The sequence below is a fragment of the Leptinotarsa decemlineata genome, unplaced genomic scaffold (assembly GCF_025532065.1).
Source record: "Leptinotarsa decemlineata unplaced genomic scaffold, Ldec_3_MD MMD2_tig00026314_RagTag_RagTag, whole genome shotgun sequence".
NCBI lineage: Eukaryota > Metazoa > Arthropoda > Insecta > Coleoptera > Chrysomelidae > Leptinotarsa > Leptinotarsa decemlineata.
In genome coordinates, this window is record NW_027412684.1 from 5,546,016 (window position 1) to 5,565,562 (window position 19,547).

Below are 19,547 nucleotides of genomic sequence, written 5' to 3' on the forward strand. Positions count from 1 at the left end.
TTAACTATAGTCTATTTCAAAAGAGTGTAGAGTAATAAAATCTCATTAAGTATTCAAAAGTGCTACAGGGTGATCCGTCAATAAATTCTGTCACTTCCCTAGTCCGCATTGCAAAATTATGTCGTTTCATAAAGAGCAGGTAGGTATCACCCTGTTTTAAGGGATTTGTCCATTGTTATCGACGGATAAATACTGAGCCAGAGGCGCGCTAGTGGGATAATTGCCAAAAGAATATGCATTCATAAAAATTATATTAAAGGAAATAAAAATTTAATACAGCAGAACAGTGTTATTAAAAAAATATAAAATGTAACAATAAAATATATACGAACCGAAATCGGGAAATACTCACAAACACACACGAACGAACTTTACGTATTGAAACACTTGTGGGGACTTTAAATCAATTTATTCACAAAAACGACAAGAACTTTACTGGATACGTTATTACAATTTGACACTTGAACAATACTAAAACTGTGAACTTCCCTTAACGTTTAACAACACTCTATTTATACCCTAATTGAATGTTCTAGAGATTACTAGGTACAATTTTCGAGAACCTTCCGAGAAAATAATTATTCAGACTACCCTTAATTCTAAACCCTAACCTAAGCAAAAGTGTCACTGTCCCTGATACACTGGTCTCTGTCCAGATTGCTTATCCCGCTACAGTATATTTACAATTCAATTAAATTATTCTACATCAGTATAGTCTTCATCCGAAGAACTGTCATCATCCCCTGGTGTTATAATTATAGGGTCAACCACCTGATCGACCAAGTTGTCCAGTTCCCACATTTTATCTTCCTCTTTTAAAACATGCTGGATTGCTTTTTGCCAGTTTTCTGATGTGATTTCCATAATGGCTTGATCAAACAATACCTTGACATCTTTCATTTTAAATGTGGTATTGTGCCTTGCAACATATCCTTTAACTTGTGCCCATATAAGTTCTATAGGATTTAATTCGCAATGATATGGCGGTAGGCGCAGCACAGTTACTTTATACTTTTCTGCTACATCTTCTACGGCATATTTCATGAAGCGAGATTTATGTTGTTTTACTATGGCTAGTAGTTCCTTCTTTACTGAATTCGTCTCAAACTGAATACCTTTATTTGACAGCCAGTTAATAATTTCTTGCTTTCTCCAAGCTGAAGTTGGTACCTTCTCTAAGCGCCTTGAATGGTAGCTTGCATTATCCATAACCACGACCGAATCAGTTGAAAGAAATTTTAACATTTCCCCGAAGCAGTCTTCGAAGACATCCGAATTCATGTCCTCATGATAATCTCCCGCCCGGCACGACTCAAAGCTTAACAAACCTTCTTTTAAAAATCCGTCTTCGCTTCCAATGTGAGCAATTATAAGCCTCTTCCCTTTTCCCGAAGGCACTTTAATACCCGTCGAAAGGCCTTCTATGAAAGCTTGGCGAGAACTTGTTATATTTTTATCTTGCCACATTTTTTTGACTATATAACCTTCGTTTATCCACGTCTCATCAAGATAAAAAATTTTCTTTTGCTCTCTGCGGTACTGCTTTATAGTTGTCAAATATTTTCGTCTCCAGCAAACAATTTCATCACTTTCCAGTAATAGTGCCTTTCGATTGTGCTTTTCCAGGCAAAATTCATACTTTTTAAAGATTTCCATAAAAGTTTTCTGGATATCAAAGGAATATCGTTATCTTGGCTTATCTCGATAAATATTTTTTCAAGAGTGGGTATTTCCTTTTTAAAATAAAACGAATGAACTTTTCTTCGAATGTCACATTTGGTGTCTTCATCTAAGATTTTTATTGGTCTTCCTGATTTTCTCTTGCATGGACTTACCTGGCCTGATATCTTTCTTTCTCGCAATAATTTAAAAATCGTGGACTGTCCAATTCCAGTCATTCGGGCACATCGCTCAACACTTTCTTGCACAGACAAACTAGGGTGATCGTGTTTTATGCAATCATATACATTTAAAATTATAACTTTTTCGCAAACAGATAGCGGATAATTTTTTACACTTCTTTTCTTTGGAGTAAATGTCCCCATTTTATAACTTTTTCACTATTTCTATATCACAATATCACTGTACGTTTAATTGGTGTAGTAACAATTACTATTATAACTCGAATGTTTAAGACACCATTACAATATATTTTAACCCTTTTTCTTAATTACCTGGGTTTAATAGGTATTGCATGATTGGTGGGCAGGATCAAAAAGGGATTATTATAATGACATGGCACCTCGGAACTAAGTGTTAACCCTTTTTTGAGAAATCATGCTCAAGTATATGAACCCAAATTGCATATTAAATAAGTTTACAAGAACCACTAAAATTAATCTTAATCTTTTTTTAAGAAATTTTACTTACCTAAATACATGTAGGTACTTAGTTTTAGACCAAATTACTTCCCAAAAATGGCCTTTTATTATTATCTATGTCTGTAATTTTTAATTTACTTTAATTATTAAGTTTAATAATCCTAAGATTTGCCTACGCCCATGGACGACAACGAAATTCGGGCAAATTTTATGACACTTCATGATTTATTACTCTACACTCTTTTGAAATAGACTATAGTCTACTTACCAGTAGGTTGCAACGCAGTATTGCCAACTACCGTTGAAAATTTCCTCGACAATTGTGAACAAAACTTTAGCAGTTAGTCTTTCCACTGGAAAACAGACCAGATAATCTGAGTTTCCATTCGACTTCCATGGCAGTTTGAAACTTCACTTACCAGTAGATTTTTCCAGAATTCTTGAATACTTCTTGCAGTCCAAGCATTCCTTGGACTGCTACTACTACATAGTAGTAGTAATGTAGTATGCAGTGTTGTTGCCTGTTAAGAATTAGTGACAATTTATAGTGGTAAAAAGACTCAAAAAATCTACTTTATTTCGTCTACCTGTGCAGTTAACACCTAACTACCAGAAATAGTAAAATAAACTCAGTTTTCTTCAGTGAAAAGTGCACGATTTTTGAAATACGAACTATCTCTCAATAATTAACTTGACTCAAAAAAAGGGGATTCTCAAATAAAACGAAACATAAAAAAACACTGAACTGATAAGCATACAACTTTCTATGGAATCCTTAGAATCTACAACACCTAATCAGACCAGTGGCGTACACAAATAATTTTCTTTTGGGTAAAAATGGTAAACTTCAAATGCTGCAGAAACAAACCTGTCCCATCCTACTATATCAGTACTCAATGCCTAAACATTTTTCATCAAGCATGTGCACTTCGCAACAAAAACAATTTAAAATTTCTGAAGGATAACAAAGTAATCTGCTGTTCAAATGAACTTGACAAGCCAGAAGATAATTCAATCCTGGTAACAAGTATGCTTGAGAAAACAATTGAAGAGCTTTCAGAGGATGCGGTGGCAAAAAATAAATATATAAAAAAAATGAAAAGTGATATGGTCACATTCATCAGGAATGCGGAAAAATCGGAAGAGGAACTAAATGAGTTGTTAAGAAAGCAGGAACAGCTGCTACTGGAGGCAAAATTTCAAATTGATGAACTACAAAAAACAAACGAGAATTTGAGCACTAAACCCACCTGTTCAGTCGGTATTCAAACCAACTCCAAAAGTACGAAAGAAATTTACACACAAACAGATTCTAGTAGAAGCACGTCTGTCTCCCAACAAACAGATAATGAACAAACTATGACAAAATTTCAAAAATTTCAAAATGATGAACTACAAAAAGCAAACGAGAAATTGAGCACTAAATCCACCTGTTCAGTTGGCTTTCAAACCAATTCCAAAAGTATGAAACAAATTTACACACAAACAGATACCAGTAGAAGCACGTCTGTCTTCCAACAAACAGATAGTGAAGAAACTATGACACAAAAAAACACATTTATAAACTCATAATGAGAATACAACAAACAAGAACGGAAATATCGAAAAAGAATAGAATTTTACTGGTATCGGGGATTCATGGTAGGGAATTAGCTAATATTATGAACAATATGACTACAAATTTTATTGTCCAGTCTTTCTTAAAACCCTTCGCAAATGACGACGAACTGATTTCCACAGCTATAGAAAATTCGAAATATTTTACTGAAAATGACATCATCATTCTATGGACAAATAGACTGCACCAAAATCTAATCGACAAATTCCTTCTGAAGTCTCAGCATACTCGCTCAATTGTAATATCACAACCCTACAGATATGATTTGAGGGACACAAATCAAGTGATTTATGAAAATAATTTAAATTTTTTTAAAGCTTTGCATTTAACAAAGATACAAACCACATTGTTCCTGGATTGCAACAAAGTGGTAAGAAGATCAAACTATTATAGAGATGGCATCACACTGAAGAAGAGTGGGAAATTCCTTATCAGTAAATCAATTGTAGAACTACTGAACCCCTTCAATAGAGTAGATTGGAAGCAAACCATTGTACAATCTCAGCCAAAAATAAATAATCAGGAAAGGGCAGATCACTCAGAAAATATTCATAATGAAATAAATAACATTAACCCCTGCAACTCCGAAGATATCATCACTCATCCCCAGTCTAGTAATTTTTTATATCCCCGACTCTCCCAACTGCAAATAGGCCTCTAAGAAATAAACACAAACATCACCTCAAAAATTATCAAGAAGTATTAGTGACCAACCCAAACCTTTACAACGGCTTGACAATGAAACAAAAAGGAAAACAGAGTGATGTACCAGCTAACCTACAGACAAATTCTTCAAATGATGAATGATTGTGACAAAGTCACAATCATTCATAAGAATATACAGTGCCTAAAAAACAAAACCCTGGAAATAGAACTTTTACTTGAAAACATAAACCCGAAACCTATCTTTATGTGTTTCACTGAACACTGGTATACAAAACAAGAAGAAAGTTGTATGAAACTTAATGGCTATGTACTCAAGTCAGTGTTTTCCTGAGAACACCGCATACATGGCGGATCCAGTATTTTTGTTAGAGAAGACACAAGTACTTATGTTGAAGAATATACTGAAATTTGTCAATATAGTGTTGAAGGGCATATAGAATGTTCATCAGTTGTAAGTGTGTCAAATCGGTTAATTCTGACCTGCGTATGTCGTCCTCCCTCTGGAGATACTGATATATTTTTCAATTCATTGAACCAACTACTAGATGTCTGTTTGTCAAAGTATGCAATGTATGACTTGATCTTATGTGGAGATTTTAACATAAATTTATTGAATAATAATCCAATACAAAATTTATTTTTGAACGTCTTAACAACTTATGATATGCAACAAACAATTTTTGAGCCAACAAGGATAACAAAAAAACTCGAACACTTCTAGACAACATTTGTCAGCACAAAAAAAACATATCGTTCCAAAGTTTTGAATACTGCCCTGTCTGATCATGAAGGACAAGTTATAACATTAGATATTTCAAATGAGGAAGGGCATAGTACCACACAACTCAAAAGAATATTTTCTAGGGCGAAAATGGAACAATTTCGAATAGAATTGACCTCCATGAATTGGCAAGAAATACTTTCTACCGACGACACAAACATAGCATATGGCATATTTTATGACCTAATCAAAAATCTAATTAACATTATTTTCAGGCTGAAAAAATGCTCGAGAAATGTTAAAGACTGTAAAAGCTGGATGACCAGTGGCATTAAAATGTCCTGCAAAAATAAAAGAAAACTTTATCAGATAAAACTCCAAGGAAAAATTCCACAAGACTATTTACATAAATATTGCAAAATACTTAAAAAGTGATTAGAGAGTCAAAAAAATTGTGTGACAACCAGTTTATTAATAACGCTACCAATAAAGGAAAAGCAGTGTGGACATTGGTACAAAAGTACACAGGGAAAACAGAAAAGAAGAACGTTTCAATTCTAAGAAATATTGATAAAGAAGAAAAAGATAAAAAATTAATCTTAAACAAAGTAAATAGCTTCTATATAAATCAATGTTCTAAGTCTATCGTCATGACAACAAATGAACATACAAGTTTACATCCAATAAATATAACCCTATTTCTTGCACCAACAACTGAACATGAAGTAATCTCTACAATAATGTCACTAAAAAATCTAAAATCGGTTGGCTATGACGAAATTCCGGTAAAACTCTTGAAATATGTTGCACGTGAACTATCAACACCCCTAACAATTATTATAAACATGATGCTTAATAAAGGAATATTTCCTGACAAGCAATCTTCAAAAAGGGTGACAAGGATCAAATAAAAATTTACAGACCTATAGCATTACTATCAAATATTAGTAAGATTTTTGAAAGAATCATATATAATCGCCTTATATCCTACCTTGAAACATTCGAACTATTAAGTGATACACAAAACGGTTTTCGAAAGGGTAAATCGACAACAAGAGCAATTTATCAAGCTTTATGTTCAGTCATAAATAGTCAAAACAACAAGAAACATAGCTTAATGATTAACTTAGATTTTTCAAAAGCTTTTGACAATGTCAATCATAAAACATTGCTAAATAAACTTCAGGCTTATGGAATCAGGGGAACCTCAGCTAACTTGATAGAATCATACTTATATAATAGAAAACAGTACGTGGTCGAAAAATGTCACATCACAAATGAGGTTATAAGGTCTGATGAACTAACAATAATTAGAGGGGAACCACAAGGATCAATTCTAGGTCCATTGCTGTACATTATCTATACCAATGAACTACAAATGGACAACAACTTAAACACTATACAATTTGCTGATGACACAACCGTTATCCTTGAAAAACAAAATGGAGATAACTTGGAAAGAAATGTGTTCGATGCTTTAAGTACCCTGGAAGCTTGGTTTGCACAAAATCACCTAAAGCTGAACCCTAATAAAACACAGGCAATCAAATTCTCACAGTCAGCTGAAAATGATTATACTTTTTCGGATGGTAAATCAACAATAACAACTAGTAAAAGTTCAAAATTCCTGGGAATTGAGCTAGATTTTAGACTAGATTGGAAATCTCATCTGGATACTTTGTCAGAAAATGTTGCAAGGCATTGCTATGCCCTAAGAGTCATCACTAAAACAATAAATGTTCAAGCGTCAATGTCTGTCTATTATGCACAAGTCCACTCAAGACTTAAATACGGCTTAATTTTTTGGGGTGCATCTGTGAACGTTAAAAAAATTTTTTCACTTCAAAAACGTTGCCTTAGAATTATTTATAAATCCAAACAAACTGATAGCTGTAAACCTTTATTCATAGAAAAAAAAGTACTGATCCTATACAGTCAGTATATTCTTGACAGTATAATGTTTATTAAAAGCAATCCAAAGCTTTTTAACGACTTTGATAAAGCATACATCTACCCAACAAGAAATAAAGCAGATTTGGTTACTAATATTCCTAATTTTACTTTTATTCAGAAAAATATACCGTATACTCTAATAAAAATCTATAACAAACTTCCAAATGCACTAAAAAGCTTCTCTAAAACAACACTCAAAAATAAACTTAAAATCTTTCTTCTAAATAGAGCATACTACTCAACTGATGAATATTTTAAAGATACCATCCCTTCAGATTTTACCTGCTAAAATGTCTCACATTTAATTGATTTTAATTTTTAAATGTTTTTAACTGTATATTTATTACACTGACATGTTCTACGCTCATCTGGGCATTTTACTTCATTGTAATTGAACAAATAATAAATAATAAATAATAAATAAATAAATAAAATATTGATTTGGCAAAAATCTATAGCGATGCATTTTCTCACAAGGGAGTTAGTAGCTTCATTATCTTCATTTTCTGTCTTATTATGATTCAATGCCAAATTATAACAAGAAGAACAAATAAAGTTACATTTCACTGGAAGTTGCTCTCATGGTCATGCTGAATAACAAAGTTATCGTCAAAGAATTGAAATTTATCGATGGTATGACTCAACCTCTGACGGAAGCACCAAACTCTTACGAAAAATTCAAAACAGATGAACACTTCAATCTAGCACAACACTATTATAATATTTATGCAGTCATTATTCATTGTGGTTCTGGCATTAAATCAGGTCATTATTACGCTTTGGTCAAAGACGAAACGGACTGGTTTAAGTTTGACGATAGTTGTGTCACGAAGTGTTCTGGCGATGTATTGAATTTATTGAAGCCTCTGGAGACACCCTACACGCCAATTAATTTTTATTGTTGTTTTATAATTTCATGATTTGTATTTTGGTTATATTTTTTCTGAAATAGTATATATAACAAAACACTATTTAGAGAGAATTTTTATCAACAATTTGGAATGGCAGTGGGCTCATCCTTGTCGCCGATTCTGAGTATATAATATTTTCATGGAACATACATCAAGACTTACCACCAGTATGGTCTGAAGATATGGTGAAGATCAAATTCACGTTTAAAAATGAATTTCTTTTTGTTGAATTGATGATCAGAAAATTGAGTGTTTATCAGAAGAAAATTTACACTGATAGAAATCTACAATCTACAAATCTAATCGTCACATTAGTGTCAAAAAAGGTATGATCATATGTTTGTATGAGAGGACTAGCTTGCAATTTATTTCGTAATTTGAAAGGGGTAGTAACTAATATTAAAACGATTTTGTGGGAAAACGCGTTCCCAGAACAGTTTGCAGAAAGAGTTCACAATGAAAATGTTTTTGCAAAAGATTCATGAGAGAGGAAATATCTTCATGAATTTTTTCAATAGCGACACTAACTACTGAGGATAGAAAGGAATAATTTAACTGCGTATCATCTGCATAAAAATCAATTTCACAGTAACGGATAGAGTTTTTTAAGTCAAAAGTGTAGAGTGCAAATAAGAGTGGGCCAATTATTGAACCTTGAGAGACACCACTCGATAATTCTAGTGAAGATGATACCAATTTTGACACTTTGATAACGATCATACAAGTAAGCTCTAAGAAGAAAATAGTATGATTTGATAAACCAATGAATTTTAATTTGCTTTAAAGCAACACATAGTCCAAAGTGTCAAAGGCCTTAGAAAAATGTAAGAGAATCAGAAGTGTTGCTTTTCTCCTATCAATTCCTGTCAAAATGGTATCAGCAATATGCAACAAAGCTGTTACACAACTATACCCTCCTTGAAATCCGAATTGGCATTCAGGTAAAATGTTTTGAATCGCTGTGGAGATCAAATCCATTCGGAAAAACGGTCTGAGGAAGTTTATTCCACATAAACGCAGTTCTTCAGATGAAAGAGGTCTTAAACAATGAAGTTTGAGCTGTACTGAGTTGATCCGCAAAACGATGAGCAGCCACAGTTCGTCGCATATTTCTGATATGTACCATCCTTGGTGGAATCAAATGTCCCAAGGCACTTGAACACCGTGAAAGTATCTATGGAAGAGGGACAAATCTCCAACCTTTCTTCGATGTTCCCGGCTATCATGGTTGCACGTGATGTTCGCGTCTCTAATCAGGCAGATGACTCATTTCTGGATAGAATCCAGCAACTTGAGGGGATGTTTGTGGCAGAGCTCCATACACGAGAACAGTACTACAAACAAGGTCTGATCTGAGCTTTATAAATCATCAAAAGTTGCCGATGTCCTGGAATTCAAATGAAATGACGAGACAAGTGTGCAAAGCAATTCTTGGTTTTTCTCAATAAGTCGTTGACATACAATAAAAAGAGGGTTGGAGACAATTTGGAACCTGGGAAACACCAGCGTTGGTGGAGATATCCATTGACGGCCACTTGTCGGGAACGTTTTTTCAGGAAACTGGAGAGCCATGCACAATAATGATCCGACAAGCTATAGCTATAGCATCGAAGTTTGACCAGCAAACACTCATGCCATATACGGTCAAAGGTCTTAGAAAAATCAAGCGCAAAAAAAATTATGCAGCACTTTTCGAGGTGAACTCTTCAGTTTGCCCTTTATGTCACGTCGGCAGATTTAATTTATTTCTGTTTATTTTGAAGATTTTGGAAAGGTTTCATATCTGGTTTGTACTCAATTTCATCATTTTTGAAATCATAAACTCTCCTTATCAATGTTGAAGGTTTCATCAAAATGCACACAACAGAAGATTTTTTGGAATTTGAAGTTATATCGTGTTCAAAATGTTGAAAGCGGTTAACTTATTACATTTCAAAGTACTTGTAATTCTTTTCAGATCTATATTTATAGAATTTTCAATCTATATGCAATCGTTGGAATATAAAAGTGTGGTTTGCATTTTTGCAAATAATTGAAGTACAGTAGAATCCGGATATAACGATCTTCAAGGGACCGGATATACTATGACGTACTAACCGGACGACGCACAAAACGGATTAATTTTGTGGTAGTAAAGTATACATTAGTTCATTAGTCTTTCATCTAGATGTTATAGGAATCACATATGCTTAATTTTAATAGTTCTTAAATATTCTAATGTACAAACATATGTAGGCACTTACATTATGTACTGAAATGCAAAGAGATGAAATACACACGCAAAGCACGAAAAAACTATGTTACTAACGTAGAAAGTCTGTTGAGTTTGTGTTTGACAAACTTTTGTTTGGTAGTAAGAATTTCGTACAGCATTATGAATTCGCAACATCATTGTTTTCATAACATCATCATCCAAGTTACTCTGAACAAACACATTTAGGGTTTCCGCAGCCTTCAGAGTTTCAGGCACACTCAAGATTGGATAAATCTTCTCTGGTGCGTCATCATAACCGTCATTTTCTTTGCTATTCGCGTCGTTGGCAATTATATTTTCCCCAATGTTTTCATCAGACGGTTCCTCACAAGTGGCAACACACGCGTATTTTTCAAAGCCCAAATGCTCAGAGGCACGTCGTCTTCTCCGTTGAAATCATATGGGTTCAAAGTTAGGTTACATTCTACATTGTTTCGCACAAAACCAGCGTGTTTGTAACGGTTAAAAAGTGTCTCTTGCTTGAGTTGGTTCCAGGCATCACTTTGTTGAACTGACATAGACTCGCCAGCAATCTTACCACAGACGATGTTGTGTCTCACTTTAAGACGGTTTATCCAACTCATGGAACATGTGCAATTTTGCATGTCTAGTTGTCTGGCAAAAAAGTTTGCTTCCTCTTGTAGTAGAGGTCCATTAAGAGGTATTCTCCGGTCGCGCTAAAGCTTGAAGCACTGTAACAATGCCTTATCCAACTGCTCATGAGTAGACGTCCAAGACGTTTGCATTTCAAAACATTGGCATTGAACAGAGTCGCACTTTATGAACTTATAACAAGTAACAAAGACTTCATACTCCTCTGCCCTGAAATCAATCTATTAATATCTATTAGTAGCAATAATAATAATATTAATAATTCATTTATTGACTACGTTATAAGAAAAATCATTTGTAGCAGGTCAATTACAAGATATATGTGACAATCAAAGCACCTTATCAAAATAAATAAAAATATGAGATGAATATATACTTACATATATACATACACATATACAGACACATATGTAAAAAACAAATATACAGACAGGATATTACACAAATAAGATAAAATTAAAAAAGTATAATAAAAAATTAATGTGTCAATATATAATTGGTATCTGAAAATATTCGTTCATTGTGTAGAGACTGTGAGCTATTGAGAGTTTTTTATCTTGAATTTAAATTCGGCATAACTCAAATTTTTATAGTACTCTGGCAAAAAATTATAAAGGATCAAATTTAAACTGTTTCGAGATGAAGTCTCTGATCTAAATCTTTTATTCAGAAGGAAAGAACCATGCCTAGTATTATATGTATTGTTTGTATCACTTCTAGGATATGTATGGCAATTTTCGTGAATCTCCAGTAAACTCAAATAAATATAAATAGTGTTAATATGATGAGTTTTTGAAAGTAATTTCGGCAAGAATCCCGAAGACCTAAACCGGCGACTATTCTTACAGCACGTTTCTGTAATGTCATGATTCGATGAGTATGTGTAGAGTTGCCCCATAACACAGTTCCATAAGATACATGAGAATGGAATAATGAGAAATATGAGATCAGAAGCACATCCGGACTAACTGATTTTTTGAGTCTCCTCAGCAAAAATAGTTGACTAGATAGTTTTTTTGCTAGGCAGTCAATATGTACTGTCCACTAGAGGGACTGGTCTAAGGTTATACCTAAAAGTTTTACGGAGTCATGCTGATTCAATTTACTGCTCATAATGAAGGTAATTTCCTGAGTTTTTGTCTCATTTTGTGTTAGTTTATTTGGTATCAACCACTTATTTATTTTTAGCAAAATTGACAATTTTTTTCTTTCAAATTTATCAAATTTGAATCGGAATGATAAAATATAGCATCGTCTGTGAATAAAATACCATTAATGTAATGAAGATACATTACCTATGTACCTATCAATAGAGGTACCTAAGAATACTACCTGTTAGTAGTACCTATCAATAGAGGTACCTAAGAAGAGATAGTGCGCCGAGGTATTGGTGCGCAGATTGTGTAAACAAAACATTGCGCAACGTTTTAACCGGATGTATTATCATGAAAAACGGTCGCTTTAAGCGGTTGGTCGCTTAAACTGTATATCATGAATTGTCAATTTTATTATTGAATTGATTGAGGAACAGATCAAAAATAAATCTTTGAAGCACTCTTTGAGGTATTTCCTTGAAACGATTCTGAAAATGTTCTATTAACATATACTCAACCCTATTATTCATGTAATACAGAAACAGAGTGAGAAGAGAAGCGATAATTTTTATCAAGAAGGCGTGGTGTGCATAAGTCACTTCATTTCGGCAAGTTAATTAAAACTCCAAACTTCCCCGACAAATAATTGGACCGCAGATTAATTCATGGACTGATTTTCCAAACTTTTGATTCATATCTAATTTTCAAATGAACTCCTGGCGTGATGAACACTCATATTTCAGTATATCCCGCTCCTACGAATAAAAACCCGTAAATCATCTTTCCTGCCGCTTTCGCCTTTCCTGCTACACGATACATGACAGCAGCAAAATCTTTATTAGAAAATATTTTCCGATGTTCATCTTACAGACTGTCAGCTCGGATGTTCCATTGTTTCGTTACCAAATTAATTTCCCAGATACATTTCAATCGATAATACATTATATAGGTTATTACAAGATACTGGCGAAGAGCCAATGAATCTGACAGGAATTGGACATCTACTTTTTCCTGCTGGGAGATAACGCTGGCCTGTTGACCTTTCAATCTTGTTTAATTGTGGACGAACTCGGGACTTCCTGATATTACCGTCGATAAAAATACAATTCAGTCATCGTAAAGATCAAGCAGGCATTTCATCACAGTTTTATTGAAATCGAAATATAATTGGATTGGAGGATATGCTTTCAGGCATGGAGAAAGATGGTCCGAATAAACTATTCATTCAACATAAATCAATCGATAACCAACACGTTTTTCTTCAAATAATTGATTTGTATTAAATAAAAAGATTTTTTAGCAGGGGCGTTTGGTAAAAACTACCCATACGATCAAAGGGAAACAAACATTTTGTCGGTTATTAAACAGTTTTTTAGGACGAAAACTTTGTTATATAATTTTCATTTATTTCAGTTGTCACTTCTTCCTGAAATTTTTCCGAAATCAGAATTATACAGTGTCATCCCCAAAGTATGCACCATATGGAAAACTTATTCATTAAAGGTTTTTCGACAAAATGTTAATTTTGATGAAAGTTTGTGCATCTCCTAAAACTGAACATGTACCAACAAAATACAGTAAAGTAGCCTTCAAATATTTAATTTTGAGACAGAAGTAAAGTACTCTTATTTTGAAAAATGTTGGGCAATGTTATTTAGAAAAGTTGTTCAGCATAGAAAAATACATCTAGATTTGAAGTCATGGCCATCTAAGCGGAGTTTTATTTTTTACTGATTTAAAAAAATGGAGACTACGAAAAAAATATTTGCTAAACCGATAAATAGACAGCATTCTGTATACGACGGTTTATATTGAAAGTCTGTAATATTACGAATTACTCAACTATGCGGTTAACCACGGTAAATTTTTTTGAAGAGTAAAATAAATTTCAAAGTTATTGGTGCAAAGTTATTTTTATTTTTTTAACACCGAAAATTACTCAAAATTATACTGTATTGTAACATGAACTTGATATTCAATAATATAAAATCACAAAACATCAAAATAAAATAGGTATTTTGGAACAAACTCATTTATTTTCTGGAGATTTTCTCGTCCAAAATAATTCTCCAAAATATTCTCTAGTTTGTTCCAAAATAACTATTTTATTTTGATATTTTGTGATTTGATATTATTGAATATTAAGTTCTTGTTACAATACAGTATAATTTTGAGTAATTTTTGGTGTTAACAAAAAATGAAATAACTCTGCACCAAAAACTTTGAAAATTATGTTACTCTTCAAAAAAATTGACCTTGGTTAACAGTATAGTTGTGTAATTCGTAATATAACAGGCTTCCAAAATGAACCGTCGTATACAGGATGCTGTCTATTTATCGTTTTAGCAAATTAAAAAAAAATGGGTAAAAAAATTAAACTCCGCTTAGATGGCCATAACTTCAAATTTAGATGTATTTTTCAATGCTGAACAACTTTTCTGAATAATATTTCCCGAGATTTTACAAAATAGGAGTAGTTTAATCTTGTCTCAGAATCAAATATTTGATTTTGAGAAAAGATGTTTAGTTTTAGGGGATGCACAAAATCTTATCAAGAATAACTTTTTGTTGAAAAACTCTTAATAAATAAGTTTTCCATATAGTGCATACTTTGGGGATGGCACTGTAGAACTATACTTTCCAGTATTAGAATGTTTGCTTAGTGGAAGATTTGAGCATTATTGTTCTACAGTGCTGTTTGTTTTCTCTGATTTTTAATTTATTCACTTTTGAGCTTTTTGTGTCCCGATTTTTACTCCTCGCATTTTTTTTCCAAGTATTGGAACTGGATTCAGCAATTCAGTAACTACGTGGCTCCAAATGAAATTTCAAAAATTTCTAAACTCCTCTGAATGAATAAATGACACATCCCATCGCTATCAATAATAAAAATTGAGTAAAAAGTACCTCATAATAATCTTATACCGTATGTATACTGTTAACATTTGAAGTGTTTTTAACCACTTAATTCCATTTTCACACAAAATTTTATGCAAATACTTTGATTCATTATTTTTGATAGCAGAAAATCGCCGTACCAGTAAAACACTAACTTTTATGCTTCTCAAATTAAATATGCTTGACAGCTGAACATACGTTCGAGACCAATGTACCAACATGAAAAAATCGCTAATCGAATGAAGGTATCCCGCGAAGTTTGAAAATTCATCTTGATTTTTCGATTTTTCGAGGTTATGTACGTCTATTAGAGTGGAGAGTTCATTGGCAACCATTCTTGTCTTGTTCCATACAACTCAATATTCATCGTCTTATCTCAAAATGTGTTCTGGCAATTTTGATCCTATTATTTGTATAATTCTGATGTAATCTCACGCACTCTTCATTCAAAGGCACTTTCAATTGTTTCGAAGTTTCACCAATATAACTTCTACAACAAGAACAAGGTATCTCATAAATGCAGTCTTTTGTTATGTTGTTGCGTTCTGTAATCCGTTTTATCTTCTCAAGATAGTCCTGGAAAGTTAGGTATAATGTTAGTTGTGAAAAGTGTCAGTGGTTGTCGAGTTGGTGGTTGTCGAATTAGTGATGGTGTTTGTAGGGACATTTGGATTTTAAATGACTGTTAAATTTCTGTTGTATTCCATTGTTGAAACTTGATTCGCGTATTTTTTCACTTGGTCAATTGATGACCTATTCATTTTGTAGAAATTCATATTGAATAAAGGGCAATGGAAATATTCTTAACTTTATCAGAAAGTGTTAAAGGACCCCCTCCAATCTGCATGCTATCAAAGTAGTTTGCAATAGATTCTTTTCTTGCATTCTTTCTACCAAAAACAATTGCAACAGTTTTACTTGAATTCATTTCTAGGCAATGATTATTAAAAAATTGCTCAAGATTATATAGATCAAAATTCAAAGCACTTATAGCCTTTATGGGCTTTATGGGTCATTCAAACCTGAGTATTCTTCAGGTTTGAATGACAAATATAATAGTGTACCATCATCATAACAGTGCTGCGTGCATAATAGACAGTATATAGACTGAAGAGTAGGGACCCCAATACTGACCCTTGTGGTACTCATATATCAATTTTCAAAAATTTAAAAACTTCTTCAGAATATAGTACTGCCTGAGTTCTATCGCTTCAATTGCAGGATGGAAGTTTGGTAGCTTTTCTGCTGATCCCTACAAAATTAAAAATGGCTTGTAATATTCTGTAATTGAGAGTATCAAATGCCTTAGAATAATCTAGTAATATCAAAACAGATACGTTTTCTTCAGCAGTAGCATCAATTTTATCATCAGTAATTTTTAAAACAGCTGAAGTGCAGCTATGACCTAGCCTAAAACTAGATTGGTTATTTTTGAATAATATCGTTTTTCGATAAATGTTTTCGAATTCGGTTTTTGAAGACATTCTCCGAAACTTTTGTTAAAGTGGGAAGTATACTAATTGGTCTGATATCATTTAAGCTAGTAGCATTTGAATTCTTGGACATAGGTATAATGTGAGCTTGTTTCCACTCTTTTGGAAAAACATAATTTTTCAGAATGTAATTGATAAGATGTGTAACGTGTGGCAGAAAAAATGGAGTAATAATGATTTATCAATAATAATATTCTTTTATTTTATCATTTGAATGCACAAAGGTTACATAAATTATTAAAAACGTCAATATTTCAGTTACATCGTTACATTGAACAAGGACATGTCAACAATTACAAATTTACGTATACATGTATACAATAATATTGTTTAAAAATAAAAAATCATTATCATAAAAAAATCGTCTATGGAATAACAACATTTACAAAGTAGGATCTTTTTCAGCCTTGATTTAAAAATATGAGTATTAGGGGATGATTTTATATGATCATCAACCAACACAATAAAAATTTCTTTGGTACAGAGATGTGCGATGAAAATCAGGCTGCAAGAGATTTCTATGACGGGTGTTATAGCAATGATTGTTATTTATTGCAAACTTATGTTTATTCTTATAGATATAAGTGCAAGCTTCCAGTATATATAAACTATAAACTGTCAATACATCAAGAGTTATTCCATAATTCGAATTGCGTATTTTTGAAGAATAAAGATCCGATTCATACCAGCACTGTTTCCCCAATTCAGTATACCATACTTCATGTGGGAGTGGAAATGTCCAAAGTATAGTGTAAGCAAGACATTTTTGCTGCAGCATACTTTATGCTGTAGCAACTACTTCTCAGCTTATTAGACAATAGTTCTATATGACTTGCCCATTGCAGATGTTTGCCGAAAATTACTTCCAAAAGTTTCACCTCATCACTACAAGTTATTTTTTTACTGTATTTTTGAATAACACAGGTGATATTTGTTTGGAGCGCCCAAAAAATACTGTGACTGTTTTGTTATGATTCAGTAACAGACAATTCTTTTCAGACCACCGAATGATATCTTCATGAATCCTCTAAGTTTTACTCAGTAGAATGTCTATGCTTTTTTCAAAAATTTGTAAATTGGTATCGTCTATATAACACACTATTTTTATATCATGGTTTCTTTACATTGAACTGATTATATAATTAACAAATATATTGAACAATAAAGGACTCAATACGGATCCTTGAGGTACAACTTGATTTATTTCACGGTAACTACTCACAACTTCATTCAGTCTAACAACTTGACTTCTGCCATTTAAATATGATTCAAATAATTTTAGCGGTATACCCCTAACTCCATACGATTCTAACTTACTACCTAAAAGCCTATGATTGACTAAGTCGAAAGCTCTTGAGAAGTCAATGAAAAGACCCAGAGTATATTTTCCCTTATCAAGATTGTCTACAAGACATTTTTGAATATCACACAGAGCAGATTCTGTGCTCATATTTTTACAGAATCCATGTTGATTTCTGGATAACAGTTGATTAGTGATGTCCATTTCAATGAGTTTAAAGAGACTTGACACTAAACTGATGGCTCTATAGAAAGATGTAACGTTAAAATATTAATGCCATTCGTGCTTGTTGACCTGCTTTTCAATTTTTTTATTATGTTAAATATTTCTGTGTCATTGACTTGTTCAAAATACAAAGAGTAGAATATTGAATTTTTCAGATTATTTTCATAATATTCAATAATATCCTCATCAGGTTCGAGATTAGGAATATTGTTAATGAAATGATCATTAATAGTATTAGTATAATTCAACTGTTCCGGTAAATACGTATTATTTTGCCCAAAGCTCATCAAATCAAGTTCCGAAAAAGTAATCGTCAAGCCGAAAAAGTATTCATCTAATAGAAATGTAGGCCGCCAACGACACACACTCTCGAATAGAAAGGCCTGCATCTTTTGATAAACATCTTGTTTTGGCACATACGACATAACACCAGCGGGATGTTTAATTGAAATGGCGTGACCCTAGTTAAATTCAATTGAAAGTGTATCTTTCTTATGGTAAACAGCAATAAAATAGTTTATGAGTCTCGGTTGTCGGGAAGCGTGCTGTGTTTTGTGTGTCATTTTAAAAATTTTGTGCCGCTACAAACAGCTAGATTCTTCATAGGGATTATATAACAGGTAGGTGAATTTGATAGTATGAGCGCAAACTTTTTACCCTACATGACGTTATGAAATGTCCTGAAAAAATTATTTAATACTGTTGCCTGCAACTTGATTTGGTTCGACCAGATATTTCAACCGCAAAATGTTTTGAGTATTTTTATAGATTCTCTCTAACAAATCTTTGGAGTGATTTTTTGAATACATACGTTTATATTTATACACTCAATGAAATCAATCATGTACCTAATGCTAAATGGAGCTTACTACAAGCGGTGAAAACCGCATTTTTGATGTGTTAATGAAGGCCTCCAATAGTAGTTTTTCTAAATTATCTTCCATATACAGATTGCGACCAGTAAAACTTTTATAACCTGCCCTAATTTTGAGTATCACTACCGATGAAACTACAGTGAAAATATTTGTGGAAATTGTTTAAATATTATCATTGATAGTGTTACTAATTTTTATCGAGTAACATGTTAGTCTATTTACAATCGTTTGTGTTTGATTGTTGAATGCAACCAACCAAATCCTCTCTCCATTTCAGCGGCATTTTTGTAGTAGCAGATCTTACACCAAAACATTGACATGTTTTCAACCGCCAACCATTGGGCCACATCTGTGTGAATATAGTTATCAGATGTTATCATCACCTGTTGCCACTACAAAGGTGAATGAACAGTGTATCGAAAGAAAACATTTCACAGTTTTGGGTTTTGGAAAGTTGAGAACATTGAGCAAACCTTGGTTCAACCAAAATTGCGGCAAAGCCTTCAAAAATCTCGCCAACCGGTAGTGGCGCAAATGTCTAAGGTTTGTTGATGCTTGCAACAGCTGCAAACTGAGAATAAATGAAAGCAAAGAACTTCACAATCA

General features: G+C 33.0%; 1 protein-coding gene across 1 annotated transcript in view; it reads left to right on the top strand.

Moving 5' to 3' along the window:
- Positions 1-18,492: 18,492 nt before the first annotated feature.
- LOC111504605 (uncharacterized) overlaps positions 18,493-19,547 on the top strand; it is a 346,996-nt gene continuing 345,941 nt past the window's right edge. The window contains exon 1 of the mRNA XM_074181482.1: positions 18,493-18,686. The gene's annotated coding sequence lies outside the window, so the exon portion shown is untranslated. The remainder of the gene's footprint in view (positions 18,687-19,547) is intronic.